At 38.8% G+C, this 22,960-nt stretch overlaps 1 protein-coding gene across 1 annotated transcript in view; it reads right to left on the reverse strand.

Annotated features, from left to right (window-relative positions):
- The window catches only part of LOC125775363 (uncharacterized), a 727,609-nt gene that overhangs the window by 427,167 nt on the left and 277,482 nt on the right, over positions 1-22,960 (reverse strand). Inside the window, exon 2 of the mRNA XM_049445876.1 lies at positions 6,881-7,336. The gene's annotated coding sequence lies outside the window, so the exon portion shown is untranslated. The remainder of the gene's footprint in view (positions 1-6,880; positions 7,337-22,960) is intronic.

Below are 22,960 nucleotides of genomic sequence, written 5' to 3' on the forward strand. Positions count from 1 at the left end.
AACAAAGATTTAATGCACCTATAAATAATGAAGTTGCTGTGGTGATTGTCGGTTTCAATCACGTGACATTGTATTGCGTGTTTGTGAAACACATCGCTCTTACGATGCCCTACAGAACCCAATTTTGTTTTGTCGGGGTGAAGATGGATACTCTATTAATTTAAAAATGGCAGATCCCGCAAACTCACGTGAGTGTTTGTTGTGTTTAATGTACTCTTCCAATTTTGTTTAACAAGAATTAGTATGAAATGATTTAAATTTCCATTTGTTTTTTTTTCTCTTCAGAACGTGAAGTCAATTGAAATGTCGGAGACTCTTTCATCAATATGTCGAAGACATGTATGCACAGATAGAAACAGAGCGTTTGAACTTTATTCGATTCAATCAACGGAAGTTGCGATCAGAAGAGTATATATGTACATCTCCGCGATGCAATCAATAATGATGGAAATGTTGACAATTTACCAGCAAGTTACACAGGCAGTCCAAGGCACATATGTACATGAATATACACAAGATGCTATTTACTATGTTCGTTTGTATGGTCGACCAGATTTGTTTATTACATTTACATGTAATCCACAATGGGACGAAATCAAGCAATATTTATATGAAGGGCAATCTTCTACAGACCGTCACGACATAACTGCATGAGTATTTAGACAGAAGCTGAAATCATTGATGGATTTTATTGTTAAACATCAAGTTTTCGATGTTGGATGTATTCGGTGGAATGGCAAAAGAGAGGATTACCACATGCCCATATTTTGGTATGGTTAGTCAACAAAATAACAAGCGATCAGATAGATGACATCATCTCAGCAGAAATTCCTGATCAGGAAATCGATCCAGGTTAATTTGATGTTGTTACAAAAAGTATGATTCATGGACCATGTGGTGTTCTAAATTTTAATTCGCCATGTATGAAAGATGGGAAATTCATAAAGCGGTATCCCAGAGATTTGATTTCCGAGACAATTAATGGAAATGATGGTTACCCATTGTATCGCCGACGCTTAACAGATGATAATGGCAAATCAATCAATCTACGAGTCAATAATCAAGATATTACAGTTGATAATAGGTGGGTTGTCCCCTATTCACCAATACTATCAAAAGCATTCAAAGCTCATATCAATGTAGAATATTGCAATTCTGTTAAATCGATTAAATATATCTGCAAGTTTGTAAATAAAGGCAGCGACATGCCTGTGTTTGGTGTTGCAGAGAACCGAAATGATGAAATAACACAATATCAAATATGAAGGTATATCAGTAGCAATGAGGCAGTTTGGAGAATATTATCGTTCCCAATTCATGATCGAAATACGTATATCGTTTTTCGAATTGTGTCAAAATGATCAATTTACTAAAACATTGCTTTATTCACAAGTACCAAAATATTACACTTGGAATGCATCTGGAAAGAAATGGAACAGACGTAAGCAAGGAAGACCAGTTCAAGGTTATGCTGTCATTTTTGAAAGTGATGCCATTGGACGTCTCTACACAGTGCATCCCAGTCATGCTGAATGTTTTTATTTGCGTCTATTATAGATTCATGTTCGTGGGCCTACATCTTTTTTGAGTTTGAAAAGAGCTAACGGCCTACAGTGTCACACTTTTCGTCAAGCATGTCAGGAATTGCATTTACTGGACTGGATAAACACTGGGATGTGACACTTGAGGATGCATTAGCAGCAGGTTCTCCTCATCAAATACGAACATTATTTGCTTTTATTATTGCAACATGTTTTCCATCTGATCCATTGCAATTATGGGAAAATTTTAAGGATTTTATGACCCAAGACATTTTGCATCGAATGCTCCGAATCGCAGGAAATAACGATTTAATGATTACACTTGAAATGTTTAATGAGGCATTGATTATCATTGAAGTTATTTGTTTAGTAATTGCAAATAAAGCATTGACACAATTGGGTTTGCAAGCTCCAAATCGACCAATGCATGATGCAATCAATCAAGAAATAAATTGTGAAAAAACAATATGATTTGAATGAGTTGGCCACATTTATAAACTTGAATTTGCATAAATTGAATCCAGAACAGAGACACGCATATGATACCATAATAGAATCAGTACGAAACGAAACTGGAGGAATGTTTTTTTAGACGCTCCAGGAGGAACTGGCAAAACATTTCTGATTTCCTTGCTATTAGCGACTATAAGATCACAGAGTAATATAGCATTGGCACTTGCATCGTCTGGAATAGCAGCGACGTTATTAGATGGTGGTCGGACAGCCCATTCTGCACTTAAATTACCACTGAATATGAATGTAAATGAAAATCCTTTCTGTAATGTTTCCAAAAATTCGGGAATGTGCAAAGTCTTGCAACAATGCAAATAAGAAATCAGTGGAAGCGTTAAACAGGACATTGCAAGACTTGCGTAGTAATGATCAACACATATTTGGTGGCGCTTTGATTCTGTTGTCTGGTGATTTTCGTCAGATATTGCCTGTGATTCCCCGTTCAATACCAGCAGATGAATTAAAAGTATGTTTAAAGTCATCTTATTTACGGAGACATGTACAAATACTCAATTTGACTACAAATGTGCGAGTACAAATTCAAAACGATCTATCGGCCGACTCATTTTCAAGGCAACTGTTGGCAATAGGCAATGGTCAACTTGCTGTCGATCGTGAAACTGGCGTAATCACTTTATCAGATAACTTTTGTAATATTTCGCCGACAAAAGGAGAATTAGTGTCAAGTGTTTTTCCAAATATTGCAGAAAATTATCGCAATCATAATTGGTTAGCTGAAAGAGCTTAACCCATGTTCCTGACGAGGTTGTAACATATCAATCAGTTGACACGGTTACGAAGCACGACGACGTCGTTAATTCGACAGAATTTTTGAATTCATTGGATTTACCCGGATTTCCTCCCCATCGTTTAAAATTGAAAGTGGGTGCTTCCATTATTATGCTTCGAAATATAAATCAACCACGATTATGCAATGGGACAAGATTAGCGGTTAAAAAGGTCATGAACAATTTGATCGAGGCAACAATTTTAAAGGGGAAGTTTAAAGGTGAAGATGTATTGATTCCACGAATTCCAATGATTCCATCAGATTTACCTTTTGAGTTCAAAAGACTACAGTTTCCAATACGTCTTGCATTTGCTATTACAATAAACAAAGCGCAAGGGCAATCGTTGGAATTGTGTGGAATTGATTTAGAATATCCTTGCTTTTCATACGGCCAGTTATATGTTGTCTACGAAAGAGCTCTAAGATAGTTTAAGTGATACATAGTCTAAGATTGTAAGAAACTAGAATTAAAAGTTGAATAACAGGGAACAAAACCGACTTTATTAATAACAACTGTGTTTCTTTCCTTATTTTGTTTTGCCGTGCGAAGCAGGCACCGGGCCCGCTAGTATATATTGTTACGAATTTACTCCTTGCTAGTTTTACTTTACTAGGTTCGTACCTCTGGATTGACAAATAAAAGCCGTTTAATTCACTTCAACAAAATCTCTTTATTTTACAACTCGTCTACACTATATCAGTTTACTCTTAGCACTGGTTGATTACGTTGGCGCTGCCACGGCTTACATAGCCACGCACTTCTCGCTGATGCCGACGTGTCCTTCTAGAATATTGCGTCTGGAAATTACAAGAAAATAATGCTATACGGCGCCAAATGCAGACAGCAGTGGCGCCAGACTCAGCAATTGTTTAAGTAGACAAGCAGACAGCTGCGGCGCCAGATGTCTATTGTTTCGACAAGCAGACAGCTGCGGCGCCAGATGTCTACAACAAGGCAAATGCTATCGCACCTACAGCTATTGTTCATAATAAGGGATGCATGTAGCAATACAAATACAACTTAATACTACTTTTGAAACACTGCCCTCCACTAAAGCCTAATCGTCCCGATTAGGCACAAATCCTCTTGAACCAAATGGGGCGAGCCTCTCCAAATGTACTACTTTCATTTTACATCGTGCTTTTCCATTCCTTTGTATGCGGTATACCACGTCATTAAGTCGTTTCATCACCATATAGGGTCCTTCCCAGGCTGTCTGCAGTTTCGGGGACAAGCCTTTCTTTCGAAGTGGATTGTACAACAGGACCAGATCACCTTCTTCAAAACCTTTTGAATTTACCGCTTGATCGAACCGATCCTTCATCTTATTGCTCATCAGATGCGTATGCTGTCTTACCATTAGATGCAATTCATTCATTTCTTCCTTTAAGGCAGAACAATAATCTCCATCATTTCTTACAGCTGTAGGATTCGCTCCAAACTTAAGATCAGCAGGGAGTCGCAGATCAGATCCGAAAATAATCTTTGCTGGCGTGTAACCAGTTGTCTCGTGCTTCGCTGAACGATACGCCAGCAGGAACATCTGGATGCACTTGTCCCAATTCCGTTGATCTTTGTCAACGATTTTCCACAGATGTTCTTCGAGCGAAAAAGGAAGATTCGAAATTCCTGCCTTGATCTGAGTGTAATTCGACGGGCACTCCGAACCTTGTTATCCAATTTTCTACAAACGCTTCGGCTACTGTCCTCGCTTCTTGGTTTGGTAAGGCATATACTTCTGGCCATTTACTGAAATAGTCCATGACAACCAGTAGATATTTGTTTCCGGCCGTACTGGTTGGGAACGGACCTGCAACATCCATTGCGACTCGTTCAAATGGTGATCCCACGTTGTACTGTTGTAGTCTACTGCGACTTTTGGCTTTAGGACCTTTAGCTGCCATGCATTCTACGCAATTACTTATCCATTCTGTTATGGAATCTCGAAAACCGATCCAGTAGAACCGTTGTTTAATCTTCTCTATAGTTTTTGTAATCTCAAGGTGCCCTCCACTATGTCCATTGTGATATTCTTTCAATACTTTCGGGATCATGGACTTCGGTACTATGATCAGCAGACGAGACTGTTTGCCATCTTCGCTTTCCCAGGTACGATGAAGGTATCCATTAACGAGGTTTATGCTGTTCCATTGGGCCCAATATGCTTTTGCAGTTGGACTCTCGCTACTTATTTGTTCTTTCCCCCATTTGTTCCTCGTACCCCATTTTCTTTGGCCATTACCAGCTTTGCAAGATCAGGGTCCTCCAGCTGATTGATTCTGATGCGGTGAAGAGTCCAATCATCTACAGGTTCTATACTCAGTAATCGCACGTCGATTATACCTTCTTTTCCTTCTGATTTGCAGCAATGTTTACATTCCAGTGGACAAGGGCGACGTGATAATGCATCCGCATTTTTGTGGTGAAGCCCCTTTCGATGTTCCGTTTCGAAGTCGTAATTCTGTAATCTTTCGATCCATCGTGCAATTTGGCCTTCCGGATTCTTAAACTGTAATAACCATTTTAATGCTGCATGATCAGTCCTCAGCAAGAATCGTTGTCCATACAAATACTTGTGGAAATGTTTTACACATTCCACCACAGCTAGTAGTTCTTTTCGCGTCACACAGTAGTTTTTCTCTGGTTTCCCGAGCACTCTGCTGTAATACCCAATTACTCTTTCTTGTCCGTCGATGAGCTGAGACAGGACGCCTCCAATTCAAGCGCTCGCATCTGTATCCAGGATGAATTTCTTTCCAGGTATTGGATAAGCTAACATCGGCGCCGTACAAAGTAGTTCTTTAAGCTGCTCAAACGCTTTTTCTTGTTCCAACTGCCATACAAACGGGCGATTCTTCTTTGTTAAATCATGTAAACTTCTAGCCACGTTCGCAAATCCAGGTACAAAACGGCGGTAATACGTGCATAAGCCTAGGAAGCTGCGGAGTTCATGTATGTTGGTGGGTCGAGGCCAATCTTTGACTGCTTTTATTTTTCCTTCCTCGGTGTGAATCCCCTCAGTTGACACTTTATGTCCGAGATATGTGACCTGCTTCTTCCATAATGAACACTTTTTGGGATTCAAGCGTAATCCGGCTGATGCTATTCGCTGAAAGACTTCCTCTACATTTTTCAGATGATCATCAAAACTTTTTCCCATGATGATAATGTCATCAAGATACACCAAACATGTCTTCCAGTTGAGTCCTTTTAACACATGTTCCATCAGTTGCTCGAATGTTGCAGGCGCATTACATAACCCAAATGGCATCACAGAGAATTCCTATAACCCGTCGCCCATACTGAAAGCGGTCTTTTCACGGTCACGTTCATCAATCTCGACTTGCCAATATCCACTTTGTAGATCTAATGTAGAAAACCATTTCGCTCCAGACAAGATGCCTAATGTATCGTCGATTCTCGGTAGAGGATAACTGTCTTTCTTTGTGACATCATTCAACTTCCTATAATCTACGTAGAAACGGGTGCTACCATCTTTCTTTTTAACTAAGACGATAGGTGAGCTCCATGGACTTATTGAAGGTTCCATTACACCGTTTTTGTGCATGTCTTCAATAATTTTGTTAGCATCCTCACGTTTTGCTAGTGGAACCCTACGCGGAGCTTGTCGGATTGGTTTAGCGTCTCCAGTATTTATGCGATGTTTGACAATGTCGGTCCTTCCTGTGTTGTTTCCTTCGATTGCAAATATGGATGCGTCTTTTTGCAATAGTTTTTCTGCTTTTAAGTTTTCATTTCCATGCACCTCATTCAGCAAATTGTTTAGGAGTGTTGGACTTATCTGCTGTGGCTCAATAGTAGGCTTCTGTTGTGACCGTTCGCATCGTGCTATTGCACTTATATTCTGGCACTGTCCAATTACTGCTCCTTTCTTCAGACTTAGAGGCGTGTTGAATTCATTCACTACTCTGACCGGAATGGTGGCGTCTTCTCTAGTTTTCATAAGCGTTCTTCCTACCAATATGGGTGTATCTATTTTTGTTGGTTCCACAATCCACAATTCTTCGGTCCCACCTCCTCCATTCACTTTAGCCCATACAATCGCCTCAGATTTTGGTGGAATACTCTGATTATCATCAACAATCACCCTCTTACTTTCAACGTTGGTCACATATCCGGTATTTATAGGCATCTCCATGCTCTGGCAAAACAGCATTTGCTTGTTTAAATCCAAAGTAACCCCGTGATCAATCATGAAATCTACTCCCATTATAATTTCATCCGTGATTTCTGCTACGATGAAGGTGTGATTAACTTCCAGGGTACCAATCATCACTTCGCAAAACACTTTTCCCGCGACAGCTGCTTCCTCCCCGGTGGCCGTTCGAAGCTTGCAACCGACTAATGGTTCAACCGTTCCTCTTACCACATCCGCTCGGATAATTGAATGTGTGGCACCAGTATCTAAAGTAAGCGTTGACAGTCGTCCATTTACGATGCCGTTGATAGTAAGATTGTTGTCATGGCGACCTATTTGTGATATCGAGATGGCGGGGCAAATAGTTGTGGGAACCAGCTCATTCCCCTTTGAACTGTTCCGTTTTAGTTTAACGACTCGTGAGATGTGGATGCTCCGTCCTCGTTATCTGTTGGTTTTTTTTGTTTTGATGGGTTTACTTTTATATTGCAATTTTGGGCAAAGTGTCCCGCTTTTCCACAGTTGAAACATCTTCCTGTTGTATTTACTCGCGGTGCAGCAATTGTCTTCAGAGTCTTCAATATTTCTTCCATCAGCGCCCGTTGTTCCATTTAAACCCTTTGTACTTTGTATGCTGGTTTACTTAGTAGGGAAGCTGTTTCCTGTGTGAGGGCGTGCAAAACCGTTTCAGCAAACGTTCTTTTTGGCAATGCATACGTGGCGCGTTTGGTGTCCACATCACGAATTCCATTTATGAAACATTGAACTTTTACCCTCTCAATGTAATCCACAGGTGCATCTGCATTTGCCAAATGAGCCAGTCGTTCTATTTCAGTTGCAAACTCTTGCAATGACTCGTTCATCTTCTGACCCCTATTTTGCAGTTCAATCTGGTATATTTGTTTCCGGTGCTCACTACCATATCGTCTTTCTATCGCACTCATCAATGCCTCATAGTTGTCCCGTTCACAGTCTGAAATAGTCTGAAGGATTTCTGCCGCAGGTCCTTTCAATAATACAAACAAGGACGCCACTTTGTCCGCTGCATTCCAGTTACTGGCCATTGCTGTCTTTTCAAACTGAAGTTTGAAAATTTGAAATGGAATACTTCCATCGAATGTGGGTGCCTTCACTCTTTGATTATTTGTTGATGGTGCAGGGCCGTGTAGTTGCAGTTCTCGTACACGATTACTTAATTGAAGAACTTCTGATTTTAAATTTTCTTCGTCATTTTTTAAAGTGCTTAATTCGTCTTCAAATTTTGAAAATTTCTCTTGCACTTGTTTTTGTAGTTGTGCAGTATTTTCCGTAATCTGTTGAACCAAACGCTTTTCTAACTGCGTATTATTTTCAGTTATTTGTTGTGTAAGACAGGACTTTAACTGTGATGTATTTTCAGCTATTTGCTGTGCCAGACGATTTTCTGTTTGCACTGCATTTTCTGCTATTTGTGATGTATTTTCAGCTATTATTTGCTTAATAGCCACTAACAGCATGTTCGTGTCTGCACTTGATGATGTTCGTTGTTCTTCTACTTTTTCTTCTACCTTTGTAGAAGTTTCTGGCCCATCAAATTCGAACTCGTCCACCTTAATTCCATCCACTTCCATTGCTTCACGTAATCGTGCCTGCAGATCCGCCTTTTGCCCGCTTATCGGCAAATTACGCTCCTCCAGTTCCTTTTATAATTGCTGAATTCTCAATTCTCCGAATTTAGCCATCTTGAATTTGGATTATTTGAAAATCCCACTTCTGACACCAATTGTTACGAATTTACTCCTTGCTATTTTTACTTTACTAGGTTCGTATCTCTGGATTGACAAATAAAAGCCGTTTAATTCACTTCAACAAAATCTCTTTATTTTACAACTCGTCAACACTATATCAGTTTACTCTTAGCACTGGTTGATTACGTTGGCGCTGCCACGGCTTACATAGCCACGCACTTCTCGCTGATGCCGACGTGTCCTTCTAGAATATTGCGTCTGGAAATTACAAGAAAATAATGCTATACGTCGCCAAATGCAGACAGCCGTGGCACCAGACTCAGCAATTGTTTAAGTAGACAAGCAGACAGCTGCGGCGCCAGATGTCTATTGTTTCGACAAGCAGACAGCCGCGGCGCGAGATGTCTACAACAAGGCAAATGCTATCGCATATACCTACAGCTATTGTTCATAATAAGGGATGTATGTAGCAATACAAATACAACTTAATACTACTTTTGTAACAATATTATAAAAAATAAAGAGTTAAACATAATTTTCAAACATTATCATTTGGAGTGTTCCTCATATTTTTCTGAACACCACTGTATGTGAATTAACTACAAAAGTGGTTTCTTAAAATAGTATTTCGTATAGCTCTTCCTTCATTTAAAATGTTAAGTAATGAACCATTGTCTCCATGCGGAGAATTTTCAAGTGGATCAACTTCAGGAAGTGGAAAGTTATATCTCTTTCGAATATTATGTAGCGTACAGCATGCATTAATTATTGATCCTGCAAATGAGGGGCTCACCATTAGGCCACGGTCTTGGGAAAGGCACCCAAATAATTTTTTTAAAACTCCATTCAGGCATTCCACACAATTTCGAGGTCGTGTGTGAGAATCGTTGTAGCTTTGCTGACTAATACTCTCTACATTTCTGAATGGAGTCATTAGCCACGGCTGCAACGGATATCCAGAGTCTCCAAGCAACTATCCTGTGGACCCATTGCCAGTGTACTCATTCAGCATATGGGACTTTAGTGTACTGCTTTCCCATATGTAGGCGTCGTGTGTACTTCCCCCATATCTTGCAAAGCACGCCAGGATATTTAAATCAAAGTCGCACACTAATTGCACATTTTTGGAAAAATATCCTTTTCGATTAATGTAGCAGTGTTCTACTGCAAGTGGTGTCTTCTTAATTTTGACGTGAGTGCAGTCAATCGCTCCTAAGATGGCAGGAAATCCAGTAGCAGTGAAGAACCTGGAAGTGAACATAAACATAAGCCAGCTATAAATAACCATTAATCTTCAAGATTATAACACTTCACTTGCCGTTGCTTCACAATATTCTGCTGCTCTAAGGTAGTTGGAAAAATTATGCAACGTTACGCCATATGATATATTTTACAAAATCTCTGTAATTTGATGCACTATGCATAGCATAGTAATGCAGCGCTACACACAACCTAGTGGAGTTTGAAATAAATGTACTTCTACTGCTGTGTCCATAAAAGGCTCGATTTCCACAAGGAGTGCCCGTACTGCAGTTCTGCTGAAGCGGAATAACTCAAGAAATCGCTGCTCAGGAATGCTGAATGGATCTGTCGAGTCCCTTAAAGTGCGCCTTTGTATTCGCAACATATTCCTTCTGTCATGCCGTATGGCGAGCGTTATTACCAATACACCCATAGCTGAAACACAATCAATTTTTATTTATTAATAAGAATTAAATATTTGTGCACATATTTCTATAATGCTTACTTTTCTCAATAATAGTTTCTCAAACATGAAGTTTTCAATCCGATTCGATAGATTTCTTGTCGATTGGCGTTCCATTTCTCTCACTGTTTCATATTTTGTTGACTTATGCTTACAGAAACACTCGTTCTCGATCAATCGACTAATTTGGATCGAATCGAAATGACATCACTATAATCGAGTATATTTTCGATTCCTTACAGAAACGCACTACAGGGCTATGATTCCATTGTTCAGTGAATTCTAGAGCTAGAAGAGAAATCAAATTCTGCCATATATGCAATTGAAGAGGAATCAAAAAAGATTATTCAGCTACCAGTAAACGTCACAAACGGAATCTTCTTGTTTGAAACCACAACTATTTCCGAAGACATTGTAATATCAGGTGGACTTTATACTGCCGAAAATAATCTTAGTTATATGGAAGTTCATAATTTGTCAAGCCAAGACAAACAGTTCTGCTTAGATACATATTTAGAAGTACAAAACTGCAGAGAACAAGATTATTTTGAAGTCAACTTAGTGCAAAAAGAAAATAACGAAACGACATTCGATAGTTAGGATTTTAAAACTTATACTCGTATACGAACTCAGCACCTTAATAATGAGGAAATTACTCAACTCAAAAAACTTTGCTTAGAATTTCCGATACTTTTTTTCAAAGATGGAAATACCTTACCTTTCACTAACTTAATCAAGCACAGGATTAGAACCACAGACGAAATTCTCATTCACACTAAACCATTTCGTTATAGCCAAAAGGAAAGACAAGAAATTAGTAAACAAATCGATAACCTGCTGGAAGAAAATATAATTAGACATAGTTATTCTCCATGGAGTGCTCCAACTTTCCTAGTATCAAAAAGAATGGACGCTTCAAACACAAAAAATGGCGGTTAGTGGTAGATTATCGCAAACTAAATGAGAAAACTATTAAAGACAAATATCCTATGCCTAACATCAACGATGTGTTAGATAGAATTGGCAGGGCTAAATATATCACAGCATTAGATTTAGCTAGCGGTTATCACCAAATCGAGATGCATCCGAAAGATATAAACAAGACGGCATTTTCCACAGAAGGAGAACACTTTGAGTTTGTAAAAATGCCATTTGGACTTACAAATGCCCCAGCGACTTTCCAAAGGGTTATGGATAATGTTTTGGCCGACCTGAATGGCAAATGTTGTCTTATATATCTAGACGATATAATAATATTCTCGGCATCTCTACAGAAACATATTAAAGATTTAAAAGCAGTCTTTAAAAAATAAAATATTGCTAACCTTAAACTGCAACCTGCAAAATCTGAATTTTTGAGAAAGGAAATCGAGTATTTAGGTCACATAGTTACGGACAGAGGAATCAAACCAAATCCAAAAAAGATTAGTGCTATAAAATCATTTCCCCTTCCAAAGACCAGAAAACAAATAAAATCATTTTTAGGTTTGCTTGGATACTATAGAAAATTCATTAAAGATTTCGCTACGATTACCAAACCCCTAACTCAACAATTCAAAGGTAAAGATGCAGTCAAAATTGGCAAAGAATTCTTATCCGCATTTGAAGATTGTAAAAACTTATTATGATCCATTGTTAGAATATCCGGATTTTTCAAAACCCTTCACTCTTACGACAGACGCAAGTAATGTGGCACTAGGAGCAGTCCTTTCCTAAGGTACACCTAACAATGAAAAACCAGTATCATTTGCTAGTCGCACACTTACAGATACTGAGTCAAAGTATTCAACCATTGAAAAAGAAATGTTAGCCATTATATGGGCTACTAAATATTTCCGTCCTTATCTACATGGCCAAAAATTTAAAATTAATACCGATCACAAACCACTAACGTGGTTAATGAATTTTAAAGAACCTAATTCTAAATTGATTCGGTGGAAACTGCAACTTTTAGAATATTATTATGAAATCTCATATAAGAAGGGTTCTGAAAATGTAGTAGCAGATTCACTTAGTCGCATTTCAGCGGAAGTACACACCAACATGTCTATAACAAATAATTGTAATGAAAAGACAAACACAATTTTAACCGTAAATAAGCCAATTAATGAATACAATGCAAATTATATTTAGAATTCATACAGATTCTCAAATAATAACATCAACTCATTTCAAAAATAAAAGCAGGAGAGTGGTCACGGATAGTTTTTTTGATAATAAAAAAATAACAGAAATAAAAACAATATTAAAACCAAATAAAGTATACGCTATTTTTGCTGCAGATGAAATTTTCAATATCATTCAAGATGTATTAAAAGCATTTTTCTTACCAACAAATCTTTAAAAAATTGTAAGAGCTATTACAATACTGAAAGACATTGAAAATATTGAAGAATTAATTATAGAAATACAAAATTATTATATAAACAGAAACCATAGAGGCATAAACGAAACGGTAGCTCATTTAAAGAGGGAGATATATTCTCCACAACTTAAAACTCAAACCTCCCGATTAATTAATAGTTGTGATATTTGTCAAACCTTAAAATACGATAGACAGGCACAAAAACTACCTTATCAAGAAACAGAAATCCCAGATTTTCCTATGCAAATATTACACATCGACTTATACAGCATCAATAGCAAAATAATTTTAACAATTATAGACAAATTTTCAAAATTTGCTGCTGGATATACCTTCCAGCAAGGGATGGTTCGGTACTCCTAAAAAACTTATCTGCGATCAAGGCGCTGAATTTGCAGGAAAAATATTTAAAGACTTCTGCGAACAATATAATATTCAAATACATTTCACGTCTTTCCAACAATCATCTAGCAATTCACCAGTTGACAGGTTACATTCCTCCTTAACAGAAATTTATCGCATTATAACAAATAAAAAAAAGGAGAAAAAACTGGATTGTGATCATAATGATATTCATACAGAAACGTTTACTACATATAATAATACTATCCATTCTAAAACTAAATATTTCGGTAGACCACAATTATTTAACAAACAGACGAGCTTCAGCAACAAACATGACTATATACAAAAACTTAATGATTTTCAGAGAGTAATATATCCCGAGATTAAAGACAAAGTTGAAAGAAAAATGAAAATTAGAACCAATAAATTGAATAACGACAGGCAAGATCCGAAAAGGCTAGAAAATAATGACATAATATTTAGAAAAGAAAATAGAAGAAATAAGCTTACACCAAGATTCACAAAGCATCAAGTTTACAAGATAAAGGTCCAACCTTTATCACAACAAAAAATCAGAAGATTCACAAATCAAAAATTAAAGGAAGAATAAAGAAACAAGAAGCTCAGTCCATTTAAATGTTAACAAAAAAAAAAAGTATTTATGCTACAATATACAATGTACATATAAGCTCAAAATTCAGAATGATAAGAAATATAATAAACACTCTATTTATCGAATGTATTTATGTTACAATATACAATGTGTAAGCTCAAAATTCAGAATAATAAGTAATATAATAGTTATAAACATAACCACATACTATACTTATTCATGTTATATTAATCGAATAAACTACCAACCATACTTAATCTAGACTAGAGAAGGGTCACGTTCTAAGGAAGACACCTTCGTTCGTACCGTCAGATGTGCCACCATTCCAGACCTCACTCAGTACTTAGGGGGGAGGAGTTACCTTCTCTACCCTATTTGTACAGACGCTGAGAGTTTAAGAGAAGAGAAGAGAAGAGAGAATCGCGAAGCAGCTACATATTTTTAGAGAGAATCGCGAAGCAGCTACACATTTTTAAGGAGAATCGCAAAGCGTCTATTTTTCTGGATTGATTCGTGCGTAAACCTTGATACTGAGTGAACGTTGATACTGGTAATTCGTGAACTTTGATACTGAGTGAACATTGATACTGGTAACTCACGCTCTTCTTTTGCGACAGCGCTGCAATAAAGACGTGGTAAGTGTATTTCCAATTTTTTATAATTAAATATAAGTATTATAAGAAACCTTTGTTTTTTATTTAATATTTCTGTGGAATAATAGCGCCAACCGTTTCCCCACGGCCAACCACATCTTTGGAACAAGCGAGCACCGTGCTCCACCACCCGAATTATCATTCACTATACTTTTAAGTTTATACCAATTAGTGTGTTTATTATAATTTATAAAGTTGGCTTGACGGCAGAAACAATACACTTTTCATATAGAGTTAATAGCACTGGTGAATGGGCAGGGCTTAGGTCTGAGCTATCTTTAATAAATAAATTGAGTTTCGGTAATTTATTGATTATAAAGAAGTGAAGAAGGTCTGGCAATTTCTGTCTATCTGTAGGCCAATAAGTGGGTCTTCCAGTAGAAACAAAATTGCATCCAACTGCTTGTATAGCTTTGAGAAGGTATCGACCTTTGGTTGTAATTAAACGAAATCCCCAATGAGTGTGTTTTGAGTTAAAGTCGCCACCAATGATGTACCTTCCGTCATATTTTTCAAATATTCGTATACGTTTCTTTTTTTATATTATGTCTAGGTGGACTATACAGAGCAATAAGATACAATGGGTGATTGTGCATTTTAACCCTCTCATGCCCGAGTTAAAATGGGCGGGGCTAAAAAATATTTGAGTACAGATAAGTTTTAATCGCGAGTATGAACTGACCAAAATTTCATAGTCCTAGGTGTCCTGGTTTGGGAGTTACAGGATGTTGCCTATAGGCAACATTGGGCAACAGTGTATGCTAATTTTTTTTTTTTTTAATTGACTTCTTTTATTGAAAATTGTGTATGATAGAACACAAACACATTAAAAATTATGTATGGTATGATACGAAGCAATTTTTTTGTGGATTGCAGCACAAATAAACGTTGCATTTGCTACATTTAGATCTGGAAAATCCAGTGTGGCATAGTCTGCATCTGCCTTTTGATCCCCATTGCACCCAGTGATTAGACGTATCGAAACGCGTTGCTCTTGAAGGTTCTGCAACATACGCTCTTTTAGATGGGGTTTCTTCAGAGGCCATTGAAGGAGCCGGCGGGGACTGAGACGATGACATAGGTGATGAAGTAGTTGAGCTCATTGTTGCAAGAAGTGAAGGGCGTCCTCTTTTCCTTGGTACAACTGCTGTTTGACTTGCATTCAACAAACTTTTTCACTTCTTCCACAGTACATTTGAATTCAGTGCCTTTTTTTGCAACGCATATAAATACGTTTCGTCTCGGATTTTTTCCAACAGCGCATCCGCAAAGGTTGTTTCACCTGATTGCAGCATAATGCACTTTTCCAAGTGACATCGCATTCTAATAGCTCTGTGCTGCTCCACTTCAAAGTCGCTAAATCAAATTTCTCTACCACCTCTTGTACAGTTTCAGTATTTTCGTTTTGTTCTGCGATTTCTTCTGTACCAAGTAATTCTTCGATCAAACCAACGTCGACCCCTTGATTTTTTTCAGTGTTTTGTAACGCTATTTCGATCAATTCTTCCACATTTTCACCTTCTTCCTCCTCTTCTCTTTCCATTTCCTCATCCTCAGACTCATCCCAGTCAAAATTAGCGAACTCTTCAATATTCGCTTGTGTCAAATCTTTTGGGCGCATCTTAGTATGTAAACAAGTATATGCAAAATTTTATTACACACAATTGACCGATGTTGCCTATAGGCAACTTAACTTTTACAAAATTATTGCACAGAAACGAAATAACTTTTTCCACTTTCTTTTTTTGTAAATTACTCACTTACCTTTCTTTATTTATATTATCAATGTTACTTTGTGACGAAATAGTGTTTTTTAAGTTTTTGGGAACTTTTCCCATATGCACTTTTTTCCAAATTTATTTTTTTTTATTTTCGTCTACGGAGATCGATTACTGCATGAACACGCGCGAAAATTATAACGAACATGAGAACTAAAATGATGTAAAATACATACACCGACATTTTTGCAAAAGATCTCACATTAAAAAAATTCAAATTGCGGTACTTATGCGCTCATAAAGACAATGTTGCCTATAGGCAACGTCGGGCATGAGAGGGTTAACTGAAATTGTTGTAGCTTGAATTCTTTCCGTCTTAATCGGATCTTCCTCGCAGTGTTCAATATTGCTTTTGGTAATTATAGCGCTCCCTCCTCGTGCTGAGTTTGCCGGGTGTGGTGTGTGATATCTTATATATAAAAATGAAACCCTTTTCGTTGTCACGGCATCACGCGTGAATGGCTGAACCGATTTGGCTGATTTTTTTTTTTTGTTGTATTTGTTATTATTAGGAGAGTACTACCGGACGTACCAACCAAGAATCAGCTGAGGAAAAACCGGTACCAGAGGGCGGTCTTCATACTAGGGAAGATAGCCAAAGACCAGGCAGCCGGTACCCCAGTTGATGAGGCTGAAACAAAACGCCTCAAATCTATCGTAGAGGAAAAGCTACCAGAAAAGGAAGCAATCACAACCTCAAGAACAGAGCAAAAAAGAGAGCACTTCTCAGAAGAGAAATCGCTCCACGACAGAAGTATCCGGAGCTCAGCCCAAAAAACCGAGGAGGAGCAAAGGAGAACACCGGCAAGGCATTTCTGCGATGTAGCCAGAGATAGCCTGCAGGTGGCCATTATAGATGGGAAATCCTCCTCTCCGAGCACTATACAGAAGAGATGGATGGAGATCGACGTCAGATTGTCGAGTATGGTACTAAGCTATGTACTCGACAATCCGGCAGGTCCTCACCCGGAGTTTGACTCCTCTGAGACCCTCAGGGGCTACAGGGTCATCAAGTGCGCGGACCAGGCCTCGCCACTAGAGGAGCCAGGCGAAAAACTCCTGAGGTGCATTAAGCTGCAGAACAAATCTATACCTGGTATAGATGAGTGGCAGCTTATCAAGGAGGAAAAACCAAATAAAGCAAGCAAGCCAATACTAGTGGCCATCTGCGATGAGTCCATTGAGGCTCTGAAGAAGACTGACAACAAAATCAGCTTCGGAATACGCAAGGCCAGATAAAAAATCTTCCAAGGCGACAAAGCGGCTGACGAAGACGACACGGAAGAGGTCGACGACGCCAGCCAGTTGCTAAGGAATGTGGGCATTGAAGAACCCCGGGATGGCCAATAACAACAGCATAAGATGCGTACAGATTAACCTGCAGCACTCGAAGAGTGCTACAGCGAATCTGACAACCCTCGTGAACGAGGGGGGCATCGACATCAGCCTAATACAGGAGCCCTGGGTCAATGAGAATTCCATAAAAGGGCTAAACAGCAGCAATTATATACTGTTTTACACGCGGAACAGAGGTAAACCTAGGGCATGCAATCTTATCAATAAAAGTATAAATGCATTTCTTTGTCCTAATTACAGCACAGCAGATATCACAGTGGTGAAGGTGGAACAGAAGGAAAAGCCCTTCTTCTTGGTCTCGGCCTACTTGGCCCATGACGAAGACATACCACCGGCGCCGCTCACCAGGCTAGTAGAGAAGAACAAGAAAGATGATGTCCTAATAGGGTGTGATGCAAATGCAAGGCACACCGTTTGGGGTAGCTCCAGTATAAACACCAGAGGTGAGTCACTCTTGCAGTATATTTTGAATAGTAATCTAAGTATTTGCAACAAGGGGATAAGCCAACTTTTATTTTCCCAAGCTCGGATAGGTTCCCGGGGTGGGAGGAAGTTCTTGACCTCACGCTATCAACAGACACAGACAGTCTCGTTGTGGATAACTGGAGGGTATCCGATGAGCCTTCCTTGTCGGATCACTCCTGGATACTCTTCAGCATCCGCGAGAGGTACAGTGCGCCTCTCACATACCGGAACCCTAGAAGAACGGCATGGGGAAAATTTACCAGTATAGCAACAAAATGCCTCGAAAAGGGAGGCAATAAAAGTATCAGAAATCCAGAGGAACTAGATTTAGAAGTAGAGAAGTTGGAAAAAATCCTAATCACAACTTTTAATAAATCTACTCCGCTAACAGTTTTGAAAAAGAGAAAGTCTCTTCCTTGGTGGAACAGTGAACTCAAGAATTTGAGAACACAACTAAGGAAAGCTTTCAATGAAAGTTTTAGAACCAAAACCTGGCAGCCATATAAAGACCTTATGAAGGAATACAAAAAGCAGTCAGGAAAGCTAAAAATTACTCATGGCGATCTTTCTGCACATCGATTGAAAGTTGCAGAGCAGCCGCTAGGCTGAGTACAATGCTATCCAAAGACCATATTAATACTGCCTGCATTATGGCGGAGGGAAGTGATTGGACCTCCTCGGCAAAAGAGTCTCTAGAGGTACTAATCACAACACACTTCCCCGGGAGTCAGCAAACACCTTCAACGAGGGTTCAACCGGAACCACCGGTGAAGGCAGCTGACTATCGAAGCCAAATAGTAGACAAAAGGAAAATCAAATATGCCATAAATAGTTTTGCACCATTTAAAGCGGCAGGTCCTGACGAGATTATGCCCATAATGCTGCAGAAACTGGTAGAACCAATGGTTCTAAGGCTTGAAAATATATACAAAGCAAGCATTCAACTATCTTACATCCCAAGAAGTTGGAAAAGGAGTAAAAAGTTGTGCTCCTTCCGAAACCAGGCAGAAGAACACACGAGAATGCCAAGGATTTTAGACCTATAGCCTTACCTCATTTATGCTAAAGGTACTAGAAAGGCTAATAAATATACACGTAAGAACAATAATGGCGGAGAAGTTATCGAAGTCCCAACATGCGTACATTAAGGGCCGATCAACCGAAACCGCCCTTCACGAGGTGATAAGTGTGATTGAAAAATCACTACACCACAAACAATACACCATGGCTGCTTTTCTAGACATAGAGGGCGCCTTCAATGACATAGAAGTAAATACGATAATTAATTCTCTGTCGCATGGGGGCATAGATGACACTGTGTGCAGATGGATACTATCGATGCTTGAGAATAGGAAGATTATAGCTTCAAACGGCGCTGCAAAACAAACAAGTTATGTGAGTAGAGGGACGCCTCAAGGGGGGGTCCTCTCTCCGCTTCTATGGGTTGTAGTCAGCGAGATTATGGAAAAGCACTTCGTAGGTTAAACCTATGGGCTAAAAGCAATGGTCTAGGAGTTAACCCGAACAAAACAGAACTGATGCTATTCACTAGCAGAACCAAAATACCTCAGTTTTAACTTCCGGTACTAAACGGCACAACACTCACTCTATCCCCAACAGCTAAGTATTTGGGGGTGGAGATTGACGCCAAACTGTCCTGGAAAATAAATATAGAAAAAAGAATAAACAAAGCATACATGGCCTACTATACTTGTAAGAAAGTCGTCAACAAGAATTGGGGCCTCAAACCAAGTATAATCATGTGGATGTATACGGCGGTCATAAGACCCATACTCACATATGGAGCTCTGGTATGGTGGCGAGCGCTAAACAAACAGTACAACATTAGAAAATTAAATGGAATATAAAGAGCAGCATGTGCGGGGGTTACGGGCGCAATCAGGTCATGTCCGACTGATGCGCTCAATGTGATCCTGCATCAACTACCAATGGACATTTTTATTCAAAAAACAGCAGCTATTGCGGCGATAAGAATAAAAGAATTGGGAGGTTGGAATCAGCAGAACTACGGACATAGTGTAGTCCTAAACAAGCTCACTATTAATAAATCAGACTACATTCTCCCAAAGCTGGATTTCAATAGACACTTCCAGGTGAGGATACCATCTAGACGAGAATGGAGAAGAGGTTCAATTGCAGAGGAGGGTACCACCTCATCTATACCGACGGGTCCAAAATGGACTGCGGAGTGGGCACGTGGGTATTCTCCGCTGATCTGGGCATATCTCTCTCTATACGTCTACCGAACTCGGCTAGCATCTTCCAAGCAGAAGTACTAGGCATAGAAAAAGACTGCGAAGTTCTATTAGAAAATCACGGGAATATACATAAAGCAACTATATTTACGGATAGCCAGGCGGCCCTCCTGGCATTGTCTTCACCCATGACAAATTCCAGTATAGTTCACAACTGCAAGAGAGCACTAAGCTCAATAAAAGACAAGCTCCAGCTAAACTTGATCTGGGTTCCCGGCCACAGGAACATTTTCGGTAACGAAAAAGCAGATGAGTTGGCAAAGGCAGAAGCTTTTCTCAATGAATCCGAGGCGGAGCTCATACCGAGCCCGCTAGGATCGATCAAAGGAGAGATCAATAAACAATTTCAACAAATTGCTAACAACAGGTGGAAAAACAATACAAAATGCGTCATAACTAAACAATTATGGCTAACATACGACAGGAAAAGAACCAACGACCTATTAAATAGGTCAAGAAAAAGTATTTACAGAATAACAGCTACCACAACAGGGCACTGGTCATTTGGGGAACATGCGTCCAAAATGGGTATGCCCTACAACGACATCTGCCGTAGCTGCGGAGTAGCAGGGAAAAAGGAAACAATCTTTCACTTTCTCTGCGAATGCCCAGCTCCGGCACAGATCCGACACAAAACACTCGGAATCCACCAAGCACCAAACCTTGAATGGATTTCCACCAAAAGCATATCGGACATAAGTAGTTTCATCGAAACCTCAAAATGGTTTGAGAGAGAAGGTGGAACGTAACAGCAGATACAGGAGGTTATACGAATAGTGTATCAAAATGGCACATCAGTGCTAATTGAGCCCGATAGGGCTGCACTCCTACCTACTTATTATTAGGAGAAGGTTCTTATGTAAGAAAAAATTACGAAAGTTGCCGGAAAACCTCTAAAAACAGCCCTTTTCTTTTTCCCATACAAACGAATGATTGTTTGTTTATTAGTAACGCTAAGGGAATGACTGAACCAATATTGATGAAATTTTCAGAGAATGTTCTGTGTGGATCGGGGAAGGTTTAGAAATAAAAAAACCAGTATGCTTTTCGTGAGGAAAAGTCGGAAAATTGGACGATTCCAAAAAGTTAATTTTTTTCATACAAATGTTTTTGTTTTGTTTTTCATTTATTTGAATCGTTCAAATTTGTCGTTTGCTTCAAACATTTTTGGAAATTATTCAGTGAAAATGTTATGTGTGTTGCACACAAAGTGATCAATTACAGATTTAAATTTGTAATATCGGTCGGTGTTCTTTTTGGCATCAACATAAATACATTAGCAGCGCAAGGCACTTGACCGAGTACTCCCAAGATGCGATGACATACGTGCGGTATTATGGATCACGGTCAATTAGCAAGGGATCGTCACGATGTCACATCAAGACTTTTCAAGCAACAGCTTCGATGGACTTTATCTAGAAGCAACGTATATACGTTGCGATTAGATACTAGATGTACTCTGTTGAGTGGCAAAAGAGAGGCACGCACACATTCGTTTTTGGATGGTGGTTACACCAGATCAAATTGATGAAATCATTTCTGCTGAAATTCCTGATACAGAGAAAGATCCAGTATTATACGAAGTGATGAAAACCATTATGGTTCATGGGCCAAGCGGATACCACAATCCCACTTCGATTTGTATGTCTGACAATAAATCCACCAAACACTATTCACGTGCTTTTTTTTCGGAAACACAAACAAGAAATTATGGCTGTACTGTACTTTATCGGCGTTGCTCACCAGACGACAATGGCATTCAGCATTCAATTTAGCCCTTCGTTGCATGATTTAATTTCCGTTAGAATAAATTTTTTTTTAAATCATATTTTTAATGTGGGCTATTATAAGATGACAAATTTAAAATTTTATGATTGTCGTGTTTCTAGCAACAGAGTTACGTAACATTGCATATATGCAATATCATGCAGCAAATCTAATAAATTTACAAGGAAGTTCCTAAATGGATATTTTATTGAATAAAAGTGGACAGAAGTAAATTCATTACTTTTACAATAAATTTCAGTTTATTCTATATGAAATTTTTTGAAACAATTTCTTGATTTGCCGAAAATTAAATTAATTTCACGTTTTTGCATCTGGCATATGTACGTATATCCGTCACAACTTGATAATTTGCAAGTGACTCGAGTGTCCACCCATGTTGGCCAGTGGATCCATGTGGTTCAACCGCATTTCATTTTCAGTGAAGGGACGACTTCTCTGGTGCCTTCTTTAGAAATAAAGTATAAGGATTATACTTATATGTCCCAAATACCTTTTTAGGCCGTATTTTGATTTTGTATCGGCCTAAAAAGAATCTAGTAAATCAATACCTCCCATGAATTTGCTATACTTTCAATCAATACCCCCCATGAATTTGTTATTCTTTGATAGAACGATTAGACAAGCGACCGTTATTTTCCGTCCAAATTTCGCATCAAACCGTTCAACTGCTAGGTCTAGAGTTTTGCCACAGTAGATTGGAGTCAAATTAACGATATGAAAGTTATCCACGTTTGCATATTCAAGTGATTTTTCGTATGCTTTTTTCATCATAATATCTCGTCTAGAAGCTTTAAATTGAGAATTTGGATCCGACGAACTACTCCTAGTGAGTAAATTCCACGTTTACATAGGTGACAAGAGATGTATAGTAATTATTACATCAAA

The sequence above is a fragment of the Bactrocera dorsalis genome, chromosome 1 (assembly GCF_023373825.1).
Source record: "Bactrocera dorsalis isolate Fly_Bdor chromosome 1, ASM2337382v1, whole genome shotgun sequence".
NCBI lineage: Eukaryota > Metazoa > Arthropoda > Insecta > Diptera > Tephritidae > Bactrocera > Bactrocera dorsalis.